Consider the following 5,000-nt stretch of genomic DNA (forward strand, 5'->3'; position numbering starts at 1 on the left):
ACCTACGTCGTACCTTAACCTAACCTACGTCGTACCTTAACCTAACCTACGTCGTACCTTAACCTAACCTACGTCGTACCTTAACCTAACCTACGTCGTACCTTAACCTAACCTACGTCGTACCTTAACCTAACCTACGTCGTACCTTAACCTAACCTATGTCGTACCTTAACCTAACCTATGTCGTACCTTAACCTAACCTATGTCGTACCTTAACCTAACCTATGTCGTACCTTAACCTAACCTATGTCGTACCTTAACCTAACCTATGTCGTACCTTAACCTAACCTGTATTGCGCCTTAACCTAACCTGTATTGCGCCTTAACCTAACCTGTATTGCGCCTTAACCTAACCTGTATTGCGCCTTAACCTAACCTGTATTGCGCCTTAACCTAACCTGTATTGCGCCTTAACCTAACCTGTATTGCGCCTTAACGTAACCTGTATTGCGCCTTAACCTAACCTGTATTGCGCCTTAACCTAACCTGTATTGCGCCTTAACCTAACCTGTATTGCGCCTTAACCTAACCTGTATTGCGCCTTAACCTAACCTGTATTGCGCCTTAACCTAACCTGTATTGCGCCTTAACCTAACCTGTATTGCGCCTTAACCTAACCTGTATTGCGCCTTAACCTAACCTGTATTGCGCCTTAACCTAACCTGTATTGCGCCTTAACCTAACCTGTATTGCGCCTTAACCTAACCTATATTGCGCCTTAACGTAACCTGTATTGCGCCTTAACCTAACCTGTATTGCGCCTTAACCTAACCTATATTGCGCCTTAACCTAACCTATATTGCGCCTTAACGTAACCTGTATTGCGCCTTAACCTAACCTGTATTGCGCCTTAACCTAACCTATATTGCGCCTTAACGTAACCTATATTGCGCCTTAACGTAACCTATATTGCGCCTTAACGTAACCTATATTGCGCCTTAACGTAACCTATATTGCGCCTTAACGTAACCTATATTGCGCCTTAACGTAACCTATATTGCGCCTTAACGTAACCTATATTGCGCCTTAACGTAACCTATATTGCGCCTTAACGTAACCTATATTGCGCCTTAACGTAACCTATAGTGCGCCTTAATGTAACCTATATTGCGCCTTAACGTAACCTATATTGCGCCTTAACGTAACCTATATTGCGCCTTAACGTAACCTATATTGCGCCTTAACGTAACCTATATTGCGCCTTAACGTAACCTATATTGCGCCTTAACGTAACCTATATTGCGCCTTAACGTAACCTATATTGCGCCTTAACGTAACCTATATTGCGCCTTAACGTAACCTATATTGCGCCTTAACGTAACCTATATTGCGCCTTAACGTAACCTATATTGCGCCTTAACGAAACCTATATTGCGCCTTAACGTAACCTATATTGCGCCTTAACGTAACCTATATTGCGCCTTAACGTAACCTATATTGCGCCTTAACGTAACCTATATTGCGCCTTAATGTAACCTATATTGCGCCTTAACGTAACCTATATTGCGCCTTAACGTAACCTATATTGCGCCTTAACGTAACCTATATTGCGCCTTAACGTAACCTATATTGCGCCTTAACGTAACCTATATTGCGCCTTAACGTAACCTATATTGCGCCTTAACGTAACCCATATTGCGCCTTAATGTAACCTATATTGCGCCTTAATGTAACCTATATTGCGCCTTAATGTAACCTATATTGCGCCTTAACGTAACCTATATTGCGCCTTAACGTAACCTATATTGCGCCTTAACGTAACCTATATTGCGCCTTAACGTAACCTATATTGCGCCTTAACGTAACCTATATTGCGCCTTAACGTAACCTATATTGCGCCTTAACGTAACCCACATTGTGCTGTAACCCAACACACGTTGGGCCTTAACCCAACACACGTTGGGCCTTAACCCAACACACGTTGGGCCTTAACCCAACACACGTTGGGCCTTAACCCAACACACGTTGGGCCTTAACCCAACACACGTTGGGCCTTAACCCAACACACGTTGGGCCTTAACCCAACACACGTTGGGCCTTAACCCAACACACGTTGGGCCTTAACCCAACACACGTTGGGCCTTAACCTGCTCTGTAATTGTCATACGACGCGTTAAATTAGTGTAGTGTTGCCCAACTGCAACCCCCGCAATATAGTTTGCTACTCGCACTGCCCGGTCCCCAGTGTATCGCTTCATGTTAAACACCTTGCAGCTATACACTGTAATGTGGATGGCAGCAGGACGTACATGCTCAATGCCCTTTGCAGTTGTTCATTGGCATTTGCAGTTGTTCATTGGCATTCGCATGGCGAAGCACTTAGCCTACGCTGTGGTACGGCCTGTGTCAACTGTCCGCTGATGTTGTACGTCCAAATCACACACTGTACTGCACATTGGTCCTCATGTACTGAATGATACATCGTGGTACATGTGACCGTACAACGACTGCGCCAACAACGGCGAACCATGCGGTCCAAATGTTGTGCACTCAGCTACGTGTCGTCTCCCTATAAGAGCTGGATTGCAGTGTGGTATGCCCTGGATGGCGATCAGCATGAGCCGTCTGTTGATGTAGTGGCGCGTGTTGTCAGACGTAGTCGTCTCTTCTCACACACCGTGATAGCATGGTGCACTGCGTTCCACATCTGCGACATGCGACAGAGGCCGGTTGACAGTCGTTCGCGCAATGGACATCGCATACGTACGGGGGCCACCTTCCACGTGTTCGCGAAGCGTGCACATGTTGTTGCGTGTATGTGGGCAGACAGTGTGTCGTGACACCTGACACAGGCATGCAACAATCGTTGAATTTGCAAATGGCGATGGACGCCTACGTTTGCTGGTGACGTTACGCAAATGAACAACTGGTAAACCGTTGTGGTGCGGTTGTTCTCGCTAGAGGTGAATCAGTGATGGCGACGATCGGTTGAGCTACCAACCGGTTGTTCCAGCGATACCCACCATGCCCACGAACGTGAATGGCATCTGGGTGTGAAGCGATACGCGGCGGTGGCTGGGTGGGACCGTCCCCGGCCGGTGAGGGGGGGCCTCCCGGCGTGCTGGCCGCGCGGTGCGTGGGCGCACGCGCTACAGCCGGCTGGTGGGGGCGGCCAGTGGCAGGCGCGCCGGCCGACGGAGGCGGCAGGCGGCGCAGCTGCGCGCCGGCGCACCCTGCACGCGGCGCCGTGCGGCCAAAGTAGGTCCTCGCGGGCCCGGTGCGAAGCGCGGTGGACATCTGCAGTGTGCTGGTCCGATTGAGGACTGTGTGCGCTGAGGATGCGCCGCCGCCTGGCGCTCGGCGCCGCGACGCCGTCTGCTGCTCGGTCGCCTCTGCGGTTCTCGCAGGTGGTTTGTATCGCAGCTGTGCGGACGTGTTGGCGCGTGCGCTGTGCTGGGAGAGTTCGCTTCGGCACCCAAGTGGGGCTTTTGTCCTTCTGTGGCGCTGGCGTTGGAGCTGCCGGTCACCGTAGGTGGCGCGTGTTGTCTCCCGCCGGCAATGCCACGGCAGCACGCTCCCGGGCCTCTGTCGGCAGCGGCAAGCTCAGTTGGGAGCACGGGTGGTCGCACCTAAAGCGTCTACTCGCCAAACTCCGGGCGATTGCGCCTCTCTCGAACCCGACCAAGTACTTAGGACGGCGCTGCGCGCCGCCGGGACCTGAGAGGGTTTCGAGGTGTATGGTGCAGGGGAGCTCAGCCTCCTCCTGTTTGCAGAATAATTGAGCGGACGCTTGCGTGTTCGCGCGGGCCCCCGGGACACACTCCCGGGCGGCCGGCTGCTCAGCTCTAGTTGACGCAGCTCCCTGGTTGATCCTGCCAGTAGTCATATGCTTGTCTCAAAGGTTAAGCCATGCATGTCTCAGTACAAGCCGCATTAAGGTGAAACCGCGAATGGCTCATTAAATCAGTTATGGTTCCTTAGATCGTACCCACGTTACTTGGATAACTGTGGTAATTCTAGAGCTAATACATACAAACAGAGTCCCGACCAGAGATGGAAGGGACGCTTTTATTAGATCAAAACCAATCGGTCGGCTCGTCCGGTCCGTTTGCCTTGGTGACTCTGAATAACTTTGGGCTGATCGCACGGTCCTCGTACCGGCGACGCATCTTTCAAATGTCTGCCTTATCAACTGTCGATGGTAGGTTCTGCGCCTACCATGGTTGTAACGGGTAACGGGGAATCAGGGTTCGATTCCGGAGAGGGAGCCTGAGAAACGGCTACCACATCCAAGGAAGGCAGCAGGCGCGCAAATTACCCACTCCCGGCACGGGGAGGTAGTGACGAAAAATAACGATACGGGACTCATCCGAGGCCCCGTAATCGGAATGAGTACACTTTAAATCCTTTAACGAGTATCTATTGGAGGGCAAGTCTGGTGCCAGCAGCCGCGGTAATTCCAGCTCCAATAGCGTATATTAAAGTTGTTGCGGTTAAAAAGCTCGTAGTTGGATTTGTGTCCCACGCTGTTGGTTCACCGCCCGTCGGTGTTTAACTGGCATGTATCGTGGGACGTCCTGCCGGTGGGGCGAGCTGAAGGCGTGCGACGCGCCTCGTGCGTGCTCGTGCGTCCCGAGGCGGACCCCGTTGCAATCCTACCAGGGTGCTCTTGAGTGAGTGTCTCGGTGGGCCGGCACGTTTACTTTGAACAAATTAGAGTGCTTAAAGCAGGCAAGCCCGCCTGAATACTGTGTGCATGGAATAATGGAATAGGACCTCGGTTCTATTTTGTTGGTTTTCGGAACCCGAGGTAATGATTAATAGGGACAGGCGGGGGCATTCGTATTGCGACGTTAGAGGTGAAATTCTTGGATCGTCGCAAGACGAACAGAAGCGAAAGCATTTGCCAAGTATGTTTTCATTAATCAAGAACGAAAGTTAGAGGTTCGAAGGCGATCAGATACCGCCCTAGTTCTAACCATAAACGATGCCAGCCAGCGATCCGCCGCAGTTCCTCCGATGACTCGGCGGGCAGCCTCCGGGAAACCAAAGCTTTTGGG

The 5,000-nt window shown here is 51.4% G+C and overlaps 1 non-coding gene across 1 annotated transcript in view; it reads left to right on the plus strand.

The window, feature by feature from the left end:
• The first annotated feature begins 3,799 nt into the window (after nucleotides 1–3,799).
• LOC126435032 (small subunit ribosomal RNA) overlaps nucleotides 3,800–5,000 on the plus strand; it is a 1,910-nt gene continuing 709 nt past the window's right edge. Inside the window, exon 1 of the ribosomal RNA XR_007579684.1 lies at nucleotides 3,800–5,000. This exon is cut by the window's right edge and continues 709 nt beyond it. This is a non-coding gene — a ribosomal RNA (small subunit ribosomal RNA).

This window comes from Schistocerca serialis, unplaced genomic scaffold, assembly GCF_023864345.2.
Source record: "Schistocerca serialis cubense isolate TAMUIC-IGC-003099 unplaced genomic scaffold, iqSchSeri2.2 HiC_scaffold_1196, whole genome shotgun sequence".
NCBI lineage: Eukaryota > Metazoa > Arthropoda > Insecta > Orthoptera > Acrididae > Schistocerca > Schistocerca serialis.